Source organism: Schistocerca cancellata, chromosome 4, assembly GCF_023864275.1.
Source record: "Schistocerca cancellata isolate TAMUIC-IGC-003103 chromosome 4, iqSchCanc2.1, whole genome shotgun sequence".
Lineage (NCBI taxonomy): Eukaryota > Metazoa > Arthropoda > Insecta > Orthoptera > Acrididae > Schistocerca > Schistocerca cancellata.
This window is the reverse complement of record NC_064629.1, coordinates 484,157,193-484,177,638: the sequence shown is the minus strand read 5'-3', so window position 1 is coordinate 484,177,638 and position 20,446 is coordinate 484,157,193. Positions and strand designations below refer to the sequence as shown.

At 44.4% G+C, this 20,446-nt stretch overlaps 1 protein-coding gene across 2 annotated transcripts in view; it reads right to left on the bottom strand.

Moving 5' to 3' along the window:
• Positions 1-20,446, bottom strand: part of LOC126183885 (chloride channel protein 2) — a 523,840-nt gene that overhangs the window by 348,151 nt on the left and 155,243 nt on the right. The window contains exon 1 of one of the 2 annotated variants that reach the window (XM_049926193.1): positions 16,312-16,346. The exons of the other annotated variant lie outside the window; for it this stretch is intronic. The gene's annotated coding sequence lies outside the window, so the exon portion shown is untranslated. Of the gene's footprint in view, positions 1-16,311; positions 16,347-20,446 lie in introns of those variants that run through there. 2 annotated transcript variants of the gene reach the window in all.

The window sequence follows — 20,446 nt, the reverse complement described above, 5'->3', positions numbered from 1 at the left end:
TTGAAAGAGATCATCACTGAAACCTCGAAGACAGGGTATAGCCACTAGCCTAAATACGTCTGAAGGGTAACGGATGCTGTCCAAATTACCGGCTAGGCGAACCTGGGGTGATCGTGCTGTGTACACAATGGCACGTCATACCAACACGCCAGGTACTGGGCTGATACACTATGCGATCAAAAGTATCCGGAGACATGGCTGAAAATGACTCACAAGTTCGTGGCGCCCTCCATCGGTAATACTGGAATTCAATATGGTGTTGGCCCACCCTTGGCCTTGATGACAGCTTCCACTCTCGCAGGCATACGTTCGGTCAGGTGCTTGGAGAGTGGCAGCCCATTCTTCACGGAATGCTGCACTGAGGAGAGGTATCGATGTCGGTCGGTGAGGCCTCGCACGAAGTCGGCGTTCCAAAACATCCCAAAGATGTTCAAATGTGTGTGGAATCTTATGGGACAACTGCTAAGGTCATCAGTCCCTAAGCTTACACACTACTTAAACTAAATTATCCTAAGGACAAACACACACACCCATGCCAGAGGGAGGGCTCGAACCTCCGCCGGGATCCCCAAAGATGTTCTATAGGATTCAGGTAAGGACTCTGTGCAGGCCAGTCCATTACAGGGATGTTATTGTCGTGTAACCACTCCGCCACAGGTCGTGCATTGTGAACAGGTGCTCGATCGTGTTTAAAGATGCAATCGCCATCCCCGAACTGCTCTTCAACAGTGGGAGGCAAGAAGGTTCGTAAAATATCAACGTAGGCCTGTGCTGTGATAGTGCCACGCAAAATAATAAGGGGTACAAGCCCCCTCCATGACAAACGCGACCACACTATAACACCACCGCCTCCGAATTTTACTGTTGGCATTGCATACGCTGGCAGATGACGTTCACTGCGCATTCGCCATACGCACACCCTGTCATCGGATCGAAGCATGGTGTACCGTGATTCGTCACTCCACACAATGTTTTTCCACTGTTCAATCGTCCAATGTTTACGCTCCTTTCACCAAGGGAGGCGTCGTTTGACATTTACCGGCGTGATGTGTGACTTAGGAACAGCCGTTCGACCATGAAATCCAAGTTTTCTCACCTCACGCCTAAGTGTCATAGTACTTGCAGTGGATCCTGATGGAGTTTAGAATTCCTATGTAATGGTCTCGATAGGTGTCTGCCTATTACCCATTACGACCCCGTTCAACTGTCGGCGGTCTCTGTCAGTCAACAACGAGGTTGACCTGTACGCTTTTGTGCTGTACGTGTCCCTTCGCTTTTCCACTTCACTATCACATCGGAAACAGTGGAACTAGGGTTGTTTAGGAGTGTGGAAATCTCGCGTACAGACGTATGACACAAGTGACACCCAATCACCTTACCACGTTCGAAGTCCTTGAATTCCGCGGAGCGCCCTATTCTGTTCTCTCACGATGACTAATGACTACTGAGATCGCTGATAGGGAGTACCTGGCAGTAGGTGGCAGCTCAATGCATCTAATATGAAAAACGTATGTTTTTGTGGGTGTCCGCATACTTTTGATCACATAGTGCATGACGATGAAGAACGCAAACTGAAGTTCGTTCTCTGAGCCTCTACACACGGATACGTCCACCGATGTATTGCAAGGAGAGACAGAACTTGTCTAAAGGTATGACGTGGCGCCTCTCGTGTGCCCAGTGTTATCGTTGGCCATTCTCCTGTCGGCATGTCTCGGCTGGCAGAAGTTTCTCGTTCTTACAAAATACATAACACAATATTCTCACAAACTACTAACAGTCAACTGCCGCTTCTGAATGAAAACCCACTGCGGAATGTTTCCACAATGTAGAAGGAGCCAAAATGACGATTTTTGGATGCTGCCTTCACTGTGTTTCTGTTTTACTGCTCAAAAGTGTATTTATAATTAGAAGGGGGGCGGGAGGAAAAAATGAGGGCATTGGTGAAAGTAAACGACAGTGAAATTAAAACTGTGGGTATTATGAGGAAGACGACAATAATGTGGACGATACGTGCATCTTTAAATTTAATAATATCTGGAAGTTAGGCCTCTACTTTGAGAACATAAGAATTTTAGTAAAGGCTAAGGCGGTACACGTCATAATCACGTATTCAGTCCAAAGCAAGAAATATTTGGGGATTGAGAATGGTGTTTTAAAATCGCTGCAGTAAGAATCCTAGACCGTGTAGACATCGGTACGATGCAGCTACTGAGATTACGTGTAGTTACAGCCATTTTTATATACCCGTTAATATCGCTGACGACGACGTGGCGCTGAATGTCAGGAAACAACAGCAGAACAGCTGAAGGGCGAGTATCCAAGTCGGTGTCTTGAGCGACCAGAGATGCGTTTGACGACAAAAGCTGCTGCGGATGACCATGGATCGGTCAGAAATGTCCAGAAGGTGCGAAGCTGCTGCTTCCGCGTCGCTTGGCGACAAGGCCGCGGGTTCATTGCCAGCGGCGGCCACTCGCCGCCCACCTGGGCCCGTGACGTCCACTCTGGCCGATCCTGCTGCCTCACGCCTTTCTTCTTACCGTAACACTCACCACGGGAAATTCCAGGTCTGTGAGGAACTCCTTGGCCCTAAGTCCCGCTATAGCCAAACTTTTTGGCCAAATGTTTGAGCAAAGCGAGAACGAGACCCCCTAGGAATTACACAATGGGCTTTTATCTGAATTTGCGCTGCCAAACGAAGGGTGGGAAATGGAGAAATGGGCTACCAAATTTACCAGCGTGTAGTTAAACTTTATAAGAAAATTCAATTGCTCGAAAATAATCAGGGCATTCAAGAAAAACTTAATTAGTGAACTGACTGAAAATTTAAACATTTCACTGACAGCTGCATTTAGCTATGTAAATGAAATGTCAAAAAGTTCATCTTTTCAAAGTATATGTAATTTTGCACACAAGAAGTTACAATGATGTGATATTTAGCTGTGAAAATGGCTTCCTTTTAATCAGGTACTAAATTCGGGACATAGCGGAAACAAAAGGCGTTAGGGAAGCAAACGAGTTGTCAAAAAGGTCATGCTTTCTGAGCAAAACTTGAATAAACAAAAATTTAAAAAGACTGCCAAATGTTTTGTCTAAAAATAAGAAATAAAACATTCCTGGCAGATTAAAACTGTGTGCCCGACCGAGACTCGAACTCGGCACCTTTGCCTTTCGCGGGCAAAGGTCCCGAGTTCGAGTCTCGGTCGGGCACACAGTTTTAATCTGCCAGGAACGTTTCATATCAGCGCACACTCCGCTGCAGAGTCAAAATCTCATTCTGGAAACATCCCCCAGGCTGTGGCTAAGCCATGTCTCCGCAATATCCTTTCTTTCAGGAGTGCTAGTTCTGCAAGGTTCGCAGGAGAGCTTCTGTAAAGTTTGGAAGGTAGGAGACGAGATACTGGCAGAAGTGAAGCTGTGAGACCGGGCGTGAGTCGTGCTTCGGTAGCTCAGTTGGTAGAGCACTTGCCCGCGAAAGGCAAAGGTCCCGAGTTCGAGTCTCGGTCGGGCACACAGTTTTAATCTGCCAGGAACGTTTCATATCAGCGCACACTCCGCTGCAGAGTGAAAATCTCATTCTGGAAACATCCCCCAGGCTGTGGCTAAGCCATGTCTCCGCAATATCCTTTCTTTCAGGAGTGCCAGTTCTGCAAGGTTCGCAGGAGAGCTTCTGTAAAGTTTGGAAGGTAGGAGACGAGATACTGGCAGAAGTGAAGCTGTGAGACCGGGCGTGAGTCGTGCTTCGGTAGCTCAGTTGGTAGAGCACTTGCCCGCGAAAGGCAAAGGTCCCGAGTTCGAGTCTCGGTCGGGCACACAGTTTTAATCTGCCAGGAACGTTTCATATCAGCGCACACTCCGCTGCAGAGTGAAAATCTCATTCTGGAAACATCCCCCAGGCTGTGGCTAAGCCATGTCTCCGCAATATCCTTTCTTTCAGGAGTGCTAGTTCTGCAAGGTTCGCAGGAGAGCTTCTGTAAAGTTTGGAAGGTAGGAGACGAGATACTGGCAGAAGTGAAGCTGTGAGACCGGGCGTGAGTCGTGCTTCGGTAGCTCAGTTGGTAGAGCACTTGCCCGCGAAAGGCAAAGGTCCCGAGTTCGAGTCTCGGTCGGGCACACAGTTTTAATCTGCCAGGAACGTTTCATATCAGCGCACTCTCCGCTGCAGAGTGAAAATCTCATTCTGGAAACATCCCCCAGGCTGTGGCTAAGCCATGTCTCCGCAATATCCTTTCTTTCAGGAGTGCTAGTTCTGCAAGGTTCGCAGGAGAGCTTCTGTAAAGTTTGGAAGGTAGGAGACGAGATACTGGCAGAAGTGAAGCTGTGAGACCGGGCGTGAGTCGTGCTTCGGTAGCTCAGTTGGTAGAGCACTTGCCCGCGAAAGGCAAAGGTCCCGAGTTCGAGTCTCGGTCGGGCACACAGTTTTAATCTGCCAGGAACGTTTCATATCAGCGCACACTCCGCTGCAGAGTGAAAATCTCATTCTGGAAACATCCCCCAGGCTGTGGCTAAGCCATGTCTCCGCAATATCCTTTCTTTCAGGAGTGCTAGTTCTGCAAGGTTCGCAGGAGTGCTTCTGTAAAGTTTGGAAGGTAGGAGACGAGATACTGGCAGAAGTGAAGCTGTGAGACCGGGCGTGAGTCGTGCTTCGGTAGCTCAGTGGTAGAGCACTTGCCCGCGAAAGGCAAAGGTCCCGAGTTCGAGTCTCGGTCGAGCACACAGTTTTAATCTGCCAGGAACGTTTCATATCAGCGCACACTCCGCTCCAGAGTGAAAATCTCATTCTAGAAATAAAACAGGTTAAAGAAACATTTGATGCGCTTTTGAATGATGCTCGAAATCACATACAACTAATGAGGTGCCGATTGACAATTTAACGTTCAGTTTATTTATTTACTTACTGCGAACGGCTGAAAGCAAGGGGAAACTATAGCCGTAATTTTTCCCGAGGGCATGCAGCTTTACTGTATGGTTAAATGATGATGGCGTCCTCTTGGGTAAAATATTCCGGAGGTAAAATAGTCCCCCATTCGGATCTCCGGGCGGGTACTACTCAAGAGGACGTCGTTATCAGGAGAAAGAAAACTGGCGTTCTATGGATCGGAGCGTGGAATGTCAGATCCCTTAATCGGGCAGGTAGGTAAGAAAATTTAAAAAGGGAAATGGATAGGTTGACGTTAGATATAGTGGGAATAATGAAGTTCGGTGGCAGGAGCAACAAGACTTTTGGTCAGGTGAATACAGGGTTATAAATACAAAATCAAATAGGGGTATTGCAGGAGTAGGTTTAATAATGAATAAAAAGATAGGAGTGCGGGTAAGCTACTACAAACAGCATAGTGAACGCATTATTGTGGCCAAGATAGACACAAAGCCCATGCCTACTACAATAGTAGAAGTTTATTGCCAACTGGCTCTGCAGATGATGAAGAAATTGATGAAATGTATGATGAAATAAAAGAAATTATTCAGGTAGTGAAGGGAGACGAAAATTTAATAGTCATTGGTGACTGGAATTCGGGAGTAGGAAAAGGGAGTGAAGGAAATATAGTGGGTGAATATGGATTGGGGGAGAGAAATGAAAGGGGAAGCCATCTGGTAGAATTTTGCACAGAGCATAACTTAATCATAGTTAACACTTGGTTCAAGAATCATAAAAGAAGGTTGTATACATGGAAGAATCATGGCGATACTAGAAGGTATCAGATAGATTATATAATGGTAAGACAGAGATTTAGGAACCAGATTTTAAATTGTAAGACATTTCCAGGGGCAGATGTGGACTCTGACCACAATCTATTGGTTATGAACTGTAGATTAAAACTGAAGAAACTGCAAAAAGGTGGGAAGTTAAGGAGATGGGACCTGGATAAACTGAAAGAACCAGAGGTTGTACAGAGTTTCAGGGAGAGCATAAGGGAACAATTGACAGGAATGGGGGAAAGAAATACAGTAGAAGAAGAATGGGTAGCTTTGAGGGATGAAGTAGTGACGGCAGCAGAGGATCAAGTAGGTAAAAAGACGAGGGCTATTAGAAATCCTTGGGTAACAGAAGAAATATTGAATTTAATTGATGAAAGGAGAAAATATAAAAACGCAGTAAATGAAGAAGGCAAAAAGGAATACAAACGTCTGACCAATAAGATCGACAGGAAGTGCAAAATGGCTAAGCAGGGATGGCTAGAGGACAAATGTAAGGATGTAGAGGCTTATCTCACTAGGGTAAGATAGATACTGCCTACAGGAAAATTAAAGAGACCTTTGGAGAAAAGAACCAACCACTTGTATGAATATCAAGAGCTGAGATGGAAACCCAGTTCTAAGCAAGGAAGGGAAAGCAGAAAGGTGGAAGGAGTATATAGAGGATCTATACAAGGGCGATGTACTTGAGGACAATATTATGGAAATGGGAGAGGATGTAGATGAAGATGAAATGGGAGATACGATACTGCGTGAAGAGTTTGACAGAGCACTGAAAGACCTGAGTCGAAACAAGGCCCCGGGAGTAGACGACATTTCATTGGAACTACTGACGGCCTTGGGAGAGCCAGTCCTGACAAAACTCTACCATCTGGTGAGCAAGATGTATGAGACAGGCGAAATACCCTCAGACTTCAAGAAAAATATAATAATTCCAATCCCAAAGAAAGCAGGTGTTAACAGATGTGAAAATTACCGAACTATCAGTTTAATAAGTCACAGCTGCAAAATACTAACGCGAATTCTTTACAGACGAATGGAAAAACTGGTAGAAGCCGACCTCGGGGAAGATCAGTTTGGATTCCGCAGAAATGTTGGAACACGTGAGGCAATACTGACCCTACGACTTATCTTAGAAAATAGATTAAGGAAAGACAAACCTACGTTTCTAGCATTTGTAGACTTAGAGAAAGCTTTCGACAATGTTGACTGGAATACTCTCTTTCAAATTCTGAAGGTGGCAGGGGTAAAATACACGGAGCGAAAGGCTATTTACAATTTGTACAGAAACCAGATGGCAGTTATAAGAGTCGAGGGGCATGAAAGGGAAGCAGCGGTTGGGAAGGGAGTGAGACAGGGTTGTAGCCTCTCGCCGATGTTATTCAATCTGTATGATGAGCAAGCAGTAAAGGAAACAAAAGAAAAATTCGGAGTAGGTATTAAAATCCACGGAGAAGAAATAAAAACTTTGAGGTTTGCCGATGACATTGTAATTCTGTCAGAGACAGCAGAGGACTTGGAAGAGCAGTTGAACGGAATGGACAGTGTCTTGAAAGGAGGATATAAGATGAACATCAACAAAAGCAAAACGAGGATAATGGAATGTAGCCGAATTAAGTCGGGTGATGCTGAGGGAATTAGATTAGGAAATGAGACACTTAAAGTAGTAAAGGAGTTTTGCTATTTGGGGAGCAAAATAACTGATGATGGTCGAAGTAGAGAGGATATAAAATATAGACTGGCAATGGCAAGCAAAGCGTTTCTGAAGAACAGAACTTTGTTAACATCGAGTATAGATTTAAGTATCAGGAAGTCGTTTCTGAAAGTATTTGTATGGAGCGTAGCCATGTATGGAAGTGAAACGTGGACGATAAATAGTTTGGATAAGAAGAGAATAGAAGCTTTTGAAATGTGGTGCTACAGAAGAATGCTGAAAATTAGATGGGTAGATCACGCAACTAATGAGGAGGTATTGAATAGAATTGGGGAGAAGAGGTGTTTGTGGCACAACTTGACAAGACGAAGGGACCGGTTGGTAGGACATGTTCTGAGGCATCAAGGGATCACAAATTTAGCATTGGAGGGCAGCGTGGAGGGTAAAAATCGTAGAGGGAAACCAAGAGATGTATACACGAAGCAGATTCAAAAGGATGTAGGTTGCAGTAGGTACTGTGAGATGAAGAAGCTTGCACAGGATAGAGTAGCATGGAGAGCTGCATCAAACCAGTCTCAGGACTGAAGACAACAACAACACATACTCGTTTAGCTTTTGAGGCTTTCATCACATAATACATTAACTAAAACGTTCTGATCGCTGTACACTGAGTTCAGTATTCATTACATATTTTCTTATAAAACTATATAACAATATAAATATTCTTGAGACACTCTGTGGCTGAGTCGGAGAGTCTGTGTATGTCCTCCAGATCACCCTGATAGCCATGCAGTTCACACACAAATCGTTTGGATTTTTCCGCTCTCACATTCAGAACTGTCCGATAGGCCGCATTTGTTCATTAGCTGCTTACATCTACCACCACTCGTCCTGAAACTGTTCGAGGAGAGGCTGTATCTGTGAATCGTCTTGTTGGGGTCGTCCACCAAGTTCCGGTTCTTATGTCCATTTACAGTCCAGTTCTCAAGCTGTCTTCGAGTCGAAGTTTTGCAGTTCTCCGCCAATTTTTCATAAACGTGACCTGGATTTAATTTTAATATTGAACTCATAATCTTAAAATTTTAAGGAGCAGCGTAGGATACTTGTCTGTTGGATTATGTAGACTGTGGAGTTTGCTGTTGTGTGGCCCTAACATATTTCTATCATCTATGCCAGAAGATTTAAAAAAGTTTCAACAACCTTTCAGTCTAAAAAAATTTTCAGTAGGGGATCCAAATATCAGGAAGTAAATGCACATTCTGATCCTGCACTTTCTTTGCTGCAGATGAATTCGATCATCATTCATAAGCGCCTCAAATGTTTCTCTAACTTATTTTATTTCTCACTTTTACAAAAAACATTTCACAAAACATTTGACCTTTTTTCAATTTTTTAAAAATTTCCTTCTCATTTGATTAGCACTTCTTGACATGTTAACATCTTTGCAAGATGGGTCCAAAAGTTTCGGGTAACGTACCAATATTTAGCTGGTAAGAGCGTTGAAAGCAAGTGTACGTTTTGTTAATGGAGAGAGGCGTAAGTAGGACAGTACATGCCGTCTACTGTATTAAGCTGATGCAGGGTTTGCTTCATACTGCATTGGAGCAGTGCATTAACGGCAATATTGGAAAAAATCACCATGGAAACGCATTAAATGTTGGAATATCATTGAAAAAGGTTGTGGTAAAACAAAAAACGTGTTTCCTATTTTTGCCGTACAAACTGACTGACGAGCTGACGGCAACAAAGGCGGAGATTTCATTGCCACGTGTGCCCGACGATTGCAGTTGCAGTAAATCAAACTATGAGTGTCCTTTCTACGGGGCCTTTTTGAAATGGTTGCAACTGTGTGTCCAGATTATTCGACCAGAGTCGTACAGGACTAGAAAGTGAAGTCTGCAAAGCGACAGTGGCCGGTCGCACCCTGCGATGCAACAGACCGCCTCTTTGATTAAGCACTGCATTAGCTTGGTTCAAATGGCTCTGAGCACTATGGGACTTAACATCTGTGGTCATCAGTCCCATAGAACTTAGAACTACTTAAACCTAACTAACCTAAGGACATCACACACATCCATGCCCGAGGCAGGATTCGAACCTGCGACCGACGGCATTAGCTGTTCAGAAACTTATGCTGTAGCCCGAGAGCTAGTATCTGTTGACTGTTTTCATTCTCTCATGGCAAGAGAATCCTCACAGATGTACATTTTGCAGACATCTGACTATTGATTCGGTAAGAATCTTTCGTTGGCAGTTTTCAGCATACTTTCAGGCGTTCTCGAAAGTGCAGTGTTGCCAATGACGATTACTTTGAAAATGAATAAATTTCATTTTTGCATCTTCTATGTTCATTTCCTTTTGTACTATTCAATGCATAATGTGCCACCTTGAATATTCAGTGGGTTTTATTTTGTGAAATGCTGACCTGAACTGCTCGAAGACGCTAATTTGTCCATGATACTGGTGGTTGAGATCCGCAGTTGAGGTTCAAATTACTTGAAGATATTTCAGTTCAAGATCACATGCCTCAACACACTCCGGGAGATGTGTGCCGCAGTATTTGAGATGAGCCTCCCCACCGAGATGGATAGAACATGGAGGTCAATCGCGTTTAATGGCCTTAAGATTCGCTTCGTGGCACTCTTCTTTTTTTCTCTCTCTCTCTCTTTCTGACCGCACGAACCAACAGCTTTTTGTCACTGCGGCTTACAATGTGAAAGAGCTAATAGCTCAGATCCATTGTGTATCTGCAACGATGGACGGAGCCGCGTTTCGAAGAACAATACGGGACTGCCAAGCGTTATAAAGCACTCCAGAAATGTCGTTGCACTTCCAATATAAGGAATAAATTACGGAAACAGATAGCTCTGCTGAGTACATCAAAATTAAGAAGCATCTGAAAACCAGAATGAAGTGTAAATTAAAAATGTTTGGAAAAATTGTGAGTAGATGCACTGATGCTTGCCAGTGGTATTTGACAATTCTGGCCACTTAAAGCTCTCACAATGCACAGCAGCTGCATCTGCGCGTACGGTGCTAAGTATCAAACATGGCTGCAGTATTGCCAGCTAGTTTTCTTTATGATGGTACTTCATTAACAAAGATCAACATTTTGACACACAAATATTAAATTAAATAGCCAAAGAATCACATGATGCACTCCGTGTGACTAACTGTGTGATCCGAATACTGAATGCAGGAAAAAGCGATTGAATTTCTTAATGTAGTGGCTTTCGGATGTAGGTCTATTTTTGCAAAGGAGTTGTTAAAACCTGAACTAAAGCTAAAAAATTTCAACATAAATTTGCTCCACGATCCTGCAGCTTGTCATCATCAGCAAAACACCTCTGCAATTCTGCGCGTCCGTCTCGCCATCATTTTGTTTAAATTACGGTGACTTCCGCTCTCCCCAGTTCAGTTACTCTAGGGCGACCCGTTATTTTAAATATGGCAAAGAACAATCAGAAATGTGATTATTTTTGTCAAGTATGTATTATAAAGAGTTATTATGAACAATGGGGGTAAACTGCTGGAGACGACTTTGAGAGGACAAGAAAGAAGTAAGGTTTAATGACCATACATTCACGTTCAGAAAAAACAGAACACCTTGAACGACTAGAGATAGGACGTTCATGTTACAGGACATGTACATTAGTACGTTCTGCAGAAATGATTAGCATTTGAACCATGTCGGCCCCCGGATTCAAGGTCAACATCGATATCGCGGCGCAACACCACCTACTGGTAAAATGTGCCTGCGGCTCTCGTTGTCGCTGTAAACTGAAGATAGTGGATCAGTGTGACTTGAGCAGACGTGCAGAATGCCTCGCAGACATATGCGGGATGTCGCTATAAACCGAAGGCAATGGATCTGTGTGTTTTGAGCAGACGTGCAGGATGCCTCGCAGACCTATGCGTGAACTGTACCGTCAAATCAGTGAGCTTGAAAGAGGGCGCATTTATTGGCATGAGAGAATGTGATGCATCCATTCGGGAAGCTGCTCTTGTGGGATGAAATGAAAATGAAATGTCGTGTGGCTAGGGCCTCCCGTCCGGTAGACCGTTCGCCTGGTGCAGGTCTTTCAAGTTGACGCCACTTCGGCGACCTGCGAGTCGACGGTGATGAAATGATAATGATTAGGACAACACAACACCCAGTCCCTGAGCGGAGAAAATCTCCGACCCAGCCGGGAATCTAACCCGGGACCTTAGGATTGACATTCCGTCACGCTGACCACTCAGCTACCGGGGCCGGACTCTTGTGGGATGAAGTGTTTCGACGGTGAAACCGGTGTGTGCCGAATGGTTCACGGAAGGCCGTAGAACACGACGAGATGGGTCAGGTCGCACTACCTAGACAACCCTCCGAGATGATTGACACTTCATCCGAATGGCATTGCAGGACAGATCGGCGTCCTTCTCGGCATTGACGCAACAGTGCAACAGTCTAACACGTCATACACTATCAGGGGCGACGTCCGTCGCCGTTTTTTACAGCATGGGTTACGTGCGCGCCGTCCACTTCTCTGCCTATCTTTGACAAATGTGCAGAAACATCTAGACAGCAATGATGTACGGAACGACGTTCATGGGGACAGGAATAGCATCAGATAGTGTTTTCGGACGAATCCAGGTTCTGTTTGTTTGAAAATGAGGGCCGCATTTTGGTTCGCAGCAGACAGGGGGAGCGACATCACAAAGATTCCACCATTGGCACAAGACATACAGCGCCAACTCAAGGCCTTATCGTGTGGCGTGCTGTTGGGTCAACCACAAATCATAGTTGGTGCGTGTCCACGGACTTTGACCACTGTGACCAACGTGACTGACATCCTGCGACCCGTAGCCATACCCTTTCTGAACAACACCCCAGACGCCATTTTTCAGCAAGACAATGCACGACCACATGTTGCTTCACGACCAATTGCCCTCTTGTTGTCACAAGATGTCAGCCTTTTGCCCTGGCCCGTCAGATCAGCAGACTTGTCGCCAATAGAAAATGTGTGGAATGTGGTGAAACGACGGGTGCAGCAGTGTGGCCCAGTGCCAACCACCACAGACGAACTTTGGAACCAGGTGAATGCAACATGGATGGCTATACTACAGGACACCACTTGCGCCTTATATGGGTCGATGCCATCCCGCTTGGAACAATTTATCAGGGACCATGGCGGACCCTATGCCTACTAGGCAATAGAACTCATGCTGAACCGAGGTGACTGAATGCTAATCATTTCTGCAGAACATACTAATGTTCACGTCTTGTGAATATTAATCTATCTCTAGTCGTTCAAGATGTTCTGTTTTCCCTGAACAGGAGTGTATTTCTGAAAATATATAGCCTCCATGATAGACGACATTTTATTCATACTATGAATCACCCTACACAGTCAATCCCAGTGGACATACACGTTTGCCGTTGTCGAATTTATTATAGAGGGTGTTACACTGTATGAAGAAACTGCCTTTAGCATAGAGATCATGCATTACGAACATATGTTCATGAGATTTGATACGTTCCTTGTCCTCCCAGGGATTTTTTCCAACAATTTGCCCCATTCATTACCACCCAGAATATTGTTACTAAATTTCTGGCCACCTACGAAATAATAAAGGTGAGAACACTTGAACATGACACCATTTTTTATTACTTTTCAAATTTTTGATAAGGTTTTATCCTTACATTTATTTCACTTTGCATGAACCTTTCTAGAGATTGAAATGTATCAAAAACAACATAGCATTCTTGGTTACGTACGTAGCCTCATTGCTGGTGCTTTGTCGCCTTGGAACACAGATCTTTCCGCCTGAAACATTTAATATCTGGCAGGAATCAACATCTACTCCTCATGATATAAGTAACTTCGTAGCATATTTACATGTCGCCTGCAGTAATTCGTCCACTGGAACAATTATTGGGCCAGATGAATACCATGTAAGTGCTGTCCAAACAATTACCAATCTTCCAACGCAATACATGACTAGCAGCTCGGAATATCCGTTTCTTTGGACATTAATCGGTTCGGTTATCTCATCAAACCTATTCATGTATATCTGCTGGGATTGACTGTATAGAATGATCCATGGTACAAATAAAATTTCATCTAGCATAGAGGCCATCTATTCATGTTATCTGCCAGCTTTTCTTTTTATACTCTCCGCATCAAAGTCTTGTCCGTAGGGCGTCGTCTATTATAATAAAAGGTTTCGACAAGGCATACATTACGCTTTTGAAGTCTTCTTCGGGCTGTTAGTTTGGATACTGGTTATAGAGGGTGTAACCTGTATACGTGCAGTTATTTTTGTTGGTGACTGAGGACGGTGTACTGAACTGCATTAAGTCAGTATTTACGTCATTTGCATACTAGTAATTATAGTTATTACAAGTGGTATGTTTTTAGGCTGGGTAGCACCTCCAAGTACACGTGGCATATATTCCCATGGTCAGGTGTTGGAGCGTAGACGTGTGGACGCAAAATTGTTAACATATATAGACAAGGGTAGTCCACTTGGTGATACAGTAACGACAACCAACACACTGGTGTATGTACATATTAAGATATTACATATAAAAAATCTGCACTTACAAAAGTTGTTAAAATGGCTCTAACCACTATGGGGCATAACATCTGAGGTCATCGGTCCCCTACACTTAGAACTACTTAAACCTAACAAACCTAAGGACATCACACACATCCATGCCCGAGGCAGGATTCGAACCAGCGGCCGTAGCAGCGGCGTGGTTCCGGGCGGAAACGGCTAGAACCGCTCGGCCACAGTGGCCGGCTATCTGCACTTACATCCGTTACACCCTGTATAGGATGTTCATTGGCTTCTGCTATATCTTGAATAGCAGTAACTGAACGGCCCCTTGCAACATTTATTCTGTTACGTGAAGTTGTACGGGCAATACTTTTTTCCCCTGGCAGTTCCTTCTTTAGGCTCTACGCTCTCGCATAGCCAACAGGTGAGTGAAGCGTTTCATTAAGAATTAAAGGCACGCAATCAGGGTTCACGGCGCTCCACGATGTTTTGGGGTGCCCTTCCTTCGAGTAAGAGACTAATTCATATTGCGAGTTCTTATCGGAACTGGGATCTTGCTTCAGCCAATCTGTTGGATGGTAGAAATTCTAAATATAGCATCTAATGGTGAAAAGTATGTATGCAGAGAATTTTCTTTAAGCAGTCATGTAGCAAGGTTTGTTGCACAGCTCGTGGTTGAAAGTATAGGTGCGCCGGCCGCGGTGGTCTAGCGGTTCTGGCGCTGCAGTCCGGAACCGCGGGATTGCTACGGTCGCAGGTTCGAATCCTGCCTCGGGCATGGGTGTGTGTGATGTCCTTAGGTTAGTTAGGTTTAAGTAGTTCTAAGTTCTAGGGGACTTATGACCTAAGATGTTGAGTCCCATAGTGCTCAGAGCCATTTGAACCATTTTGAAAGTATAGGATAAGAACAATCCGTTGGTTGAGTCTGACCTGCATCTGGAGAAATTGAGTTGGATGTCAGCTGTTGGGGTAGGAGTCATGCAAGAGAAAGATAATGATTGAACGTGATAATTATCGCAGGCGTATTCACAAGAACGTACGAAATTTTTGGATAAATGAGCCCAGAACCCTGCAAGAACCGCATGACGGTACAAATCAGAACGAATGCACAATATTGCGCACTTTATAGATGTTTTCATAGGTAGTTTCAGTTTTCTTCAGTCTTTCACGTGGATTACCCGCGGGAACAGTATGTCCATAACTCAGTTCAGCCACCTTATCCGTGTTGTTGAAAATACAGTCTTCCACCGACTTTATATGAATTTCCTCTGGCGGTGAACTAACATTAAAATATAAAAAGACAAGTCACGTGTATGCAAAGTGATAGAGCGAAAGCAGAGCACATTCTTTAGCTCGCTGGGCTGGACCGGGCCTTGAACTCACAATACTTTCTGCCAAAAACTTTAAGTACACTGCCAGGGCAAAGTTTTGAGAAAAGCACCTTCAGAGATGGAAAACAAAGTGCAACCATGAAGGTTTTCATGCTTTTGAGTCCAGAACTTCCGGCGTTTGCTGGACGCTTAGCCAATGATACGCAATCATTTAAATACTGTGCCACTGGGTACGGACAGTTAGTAACGTTGTATTTACAGTATAGCGCGAGTGGAAGCTGTGCTGTCAGTAGTCAGCATCCAAAAGAATCAAAGACGGCTGCCAACTCGCAAGCATTAAATAACGAAAGTCCGTCTTCCACAGTCTTCGCTCTATCAGTAACCGCCTGCCTAAAGATTGCTCCGTGGAATAATCTCTGCACTTAGTCAGACCTTTTTTCAGTAGTTGTACTTCACACAGAATAAACCCTCTGTGCAGCAGACTGGAGTCTGACTCCCGTTTTTTCTCTCCGAAATTTCCTAATCCGTCGAGATCCGCTAACCTTAAAGTATTACTGCTAGGTACCATATCTCATTTTGCCACTGGTAACCGCCATTCTGTTTATAGACCACTTGCTAGATACGACAGACAGCACAGTATTCCAGTTCAGCAATGTTGATGAAATATACAACACGTGACTGTTTTACAAGGCTGTGTTATGGAAAGTATTTTGCGGATTGCTGTGCAAAATGTATGAACAGAACAAAACAAAATTTCGTTATCACCAGCATTATATCTCACACAGGACGAGTGATTTTCTCCAAAGTTTTCAGCTTGTGAAAAAAGAAGTTTAGCAGAGTGCGCAGGTGTGTGAAGTATTACTTGCTTGCTTTAGCAGTAGCTGGGTTAATATTAAACAAGGTATTCCACATGTTGTGGTTCGTCACGGAAAATCAATCACTTGCAAAGGCGATGCTTTAGCACTTCTCTTTGCGGGTGACAGAGTACCGCTTCGGCGGCGGAGTATGGACCGAAAGAGAGGCAAGGGAACACCGGAAGAGTGTCAGCGGTATGCGGCTGTCTCCCTGCGCTGAAAAGCGCGTACTCACCCGCAGTGTGTGCTGCGCTCGCCTCTGCACGAGAAACCCGGCCTGCAAATGGCCGAAGATGCCGATGCATGTCGTCTATTTAGGGAGCCAGCTTACTTGGCGACGGTATTTTTAGCGCCCGGGAGCCGTCAGTGGGACAAAGAGAAAATGCAAGTTTGTTGACCAAATCTCTGTCACAAATTTACCCCATGCATTAGCGCTGATATTTCGGGCATTACAGTGGTTCTCAGACAAAGGGACTCGCGCGGAAGTTCAACGGACGGTGATATTTACACTCCCTTGTTTCTGCGACGCCTGTGTATTGACAGAGATCGTTTGGCCCAAACGAGAGTGCAACACCGTCACTGGGAAAAAGGACAACGTTACAAAAGTAAGCTTTAACATCCTAAAATCGAGGTCATCACAGGCGAACAAAAACTCGGATTACATAAGGATGTAAGTAGTTTAAAGGATCACACTTGCGTTTGCCTGATGTAATATAGGAAAATCCTGGACAGCTTACATCAGAAAGACAGGAAAAGGGTTGAGAGAGAGAGAGAGAGAGAGAGCAATACGCCACCTCATACGCCTCATGCATTTTGGCTCATTTAATGAGTGTCCTAGATGTCTCACGCATATATACATTTCTACTACTTCACAAACTGTTGAGACATTGAAACAGATTTTACACGTTCGCCCCAAACTTTTAGCTCAGAAAGAGAGCGAATGTTTCCAGCGCAACGGAATTTAGGCCCTGTTAAACAATGTCTGCGAGAAAATGGAGGACACACTTCATTGTGCTCATAGATTACGACGAAACGTTTAACACGTTCCGCGCCTGTTTGTACGAAAAGTTTAAATGGGAACAATGATATACACAATCTGCTCAAAAGTATCTGAACACATATTAGTGGACATTAGTATGAAGTGTGTCCATTCTTCGCCTTTATGACGGCTTCGACTCTACAACAATTTTAATGAGGTATCTGAATGTCTGAGAGGAACGGTAGCCCGTTCTTCCTCAAGAGAAGAAACCAGAGAAGGTAGTGATGTTGCTGTTGGCAGCTGGGGTCTGGAGCGAAGTCGACCTTCTAACTCGTCCCAAAGGTGTTCTGCTGGGCCGAGATCGGGACTCTGAGCAGGCTAGTCTATTTCACGTATATTATTGTCCTCAAACTATTGCCTCGCAGATGCTGATTTATGGCAGAATGCACAAACCGATACAATCGATCATCATCTCCGGACAGTACCTCTACAACACGCAGTACACTGTCTTAAGGATAATATGATCACATCTTAATTTCGAAAAACACCCTCATACCGGAACACCACCCCCTCCGTACTTCATTGTTGGCGCTACACATGGTGGAAGGCAACGTTTTCGAGGCATTAGCCAAACCCAAACCATTTGATCGGATTTCCACAGGGCATAGCGTGATACATCACTCCAAATGACTCTTTTACAGCCATCCACAGCTCAGTGGCGTCGCCCTTTACACCACCTCAAGCGTATCTTAGCACTGACTCTAGAAATTTGAGGCTTATGAGAAGCTGCTGGACCATTGCACCCCATTCTTTTTAACAACCTACGAGCAGTCACTGTGCTAAATGGGTTTCTGCCTGCGCTTTGAAACTCACTAGCGATTCCTTCGGCTAATTTCATGCAACATCCGCAACGCTCGACGATCCTTGTCCGACAGTACTTGCCTGGCCCTGGTTTAGCTGTGGTTGTTGCGTTTCCATTTCACAGTCACATCACCAACAGTTGATCTGGGCAGCTTTAAGAAGGACTGAAATACCCCTGATGTACAGGGCTATTACAAATGATTGAAGCGATTTCATAAATTCACTGTAGCTCCATTCATTGACATATGGTCACGACACACTACAGATACGTAGAAAAACTCATAAAGTTTTGTTCGGCTGAAGCCGCACTTCAGGTTTCTGCCGCCAGAGTACTCGAGAGCGCAGTGAGACAAAATGGCGACAGGAGCCGAGAAAGCGTATGTCGTGCTTGAAATGCACTCACATCAGACAGTCATAACAGTGCAACGACACTTCAGGACGAAGTTCAACAAAGATCCACCAACTGCTAACTCCATTCGGCGATGGTATGCGCAGTTTAAAGCTTCTGGATTCCTCTGTAAGGGGAAATCAACGGGTCGGCCTGCAGTGAGCGAAGAAACGGTTGAACGCGTGCGGGCAAGTTTCACGCGTGGCTCATGCCACAACTGCAGACCGACAGCGCCGACTTCATCTTTCAACAGGATGGTGCTCCACCGCACTTTCATCATGATGTTCGGCATTTCTTAAACATGAGATTGGAAAACCGATGGATCGGTCGTGGTGGAGATCATGATCAGCAATTCATGTCATGGCCTCCACGCTCTCCCGACTTAACCCCGTGCGATTTCTTTCTGTGGGGTTATGTGAAAGATTCAGTGTTTAAACCTCCTCTACCAAGAAACGTGCCAGAACAGCGAGCTCGCATCAATGATGCTTTCGAACTCATTGATGGGGACATGCTGCGCCGAGTGTGGGAGGAACTTGATTATCGGCTTGATGTCTGCCGAATCACTAAAGGGGCACATATCGAACATTTGTGAATGCCTAAAAAACCTTTTTGAGTTTTTGTATGTGTGTGCAAAGCATTGTGAAAATATCTCAAATAATAAAGTTGTTGTAGAGCTGTGAAATCGCTTCAATCATTTGTAATAACCCTGTATTTGTTACTCAGGTGACACCCAATGACTAGCCAACGTTCAAAGTCACTGAGCTCACCTGATCCACACATCCTGCTGTTACTGCCTCACTACTGACAACACAGTACTCCCTGCCTCCTTTTATAGTGACAGGTCCGCCTTCCGCGACGTCTAGTGGTCTATTCAGCTTTACATTGCGGTATCCGGATACTTTTGATCAGATAGCGTATTCTCTATCATTGTCAAAAAAAGTTTATCGATTCATTTTTCGTACAAACAGCAATTTGTCATTTGCCCAAAGCCTCGTCTTGGTAACTTCATCAATCTGTGAAATATTCAAAGACTCCACGTTACGTGTGTCTCTTTATGTATTGCATCTTTCCTTCCGCTCTCCGTGGAAAAGACATCTCTGCATCTGCTATAGGAACACTGTCGAGATTATTACGTGTATCATTTAGTATCAAAGACAACAAAAACTACAATTTATTTGTTTCTTATTTTGTCTGTGTTTGTTCTGTCTGTTTCCTGTACCTTCGGATAGGTTGCAAACTTCCGACACGAATGTTGTAAAGAGCAAACACTGAATTTGTATAGGGACGTTCTATAATTGAGAGTAGTATAAACATTAAGTAGGCTAATAAAAAAAGTATCGATACGACCTGCATGTCTGGAAACGTGTGTGGGCTTTGAGTCAAGCGGAACAGGGAATGTAGGAATAACCCTTAGAAAACTACATTAAAAATATTAGTGTGACATAAAAATGTACTCTTTTCGAATGTGCATATCTTTGCACACCTGTGAAAACAAATTCTGTTGCTGGGTAATATTCAACATCGTGTTGTTCCATTCCGTTTATTGTAACATGCATCTCCCTGGTATGTTGTCTCCAAGATAGTAGATATTGCTGCTCAACCTAGTCCCACGCATCGACATCATTCAGTGTGTGACAACGGTTCCTGGGAAGACGCATTGAGAGTTTCAACTCGTACCAAGCATGCTCAGTCGAGTTCGTGTCACCAGATACCACAGGACGTTCCATGCCGTGGATTCCTGCCTCTTGAAGGAAGGTGTTCACAGAGGGGAAGCGGTGTGTTCGTGCGGTTTACTCATAAAAGAACATTTCGCCGCCAATGTTAACTGTTACATAAACCTGTTCCCATGCTGCACAGCCCTCAAATTACCCTCGACATTGCTGACAGGCGTCCAACATCCGTACATGATACCGTCCGAAAACGTGACAGACCCACTTCGTGCTGAACTCGTGGAACTGCATGCCATCGATGGGCACTAGTATTTGGCCACTTCCACGCTTTTCTAAGACGATCATAAGACGTCAGATAAATTCTGCACACACATCTCTTGATTCTCGTGCAGGTTTAAGAATCAAGACAACGAGAATCAATAATTTTTGAGAACAGTACTTGTGAAGAATAGCGGTTACCCTTAGTACTTTA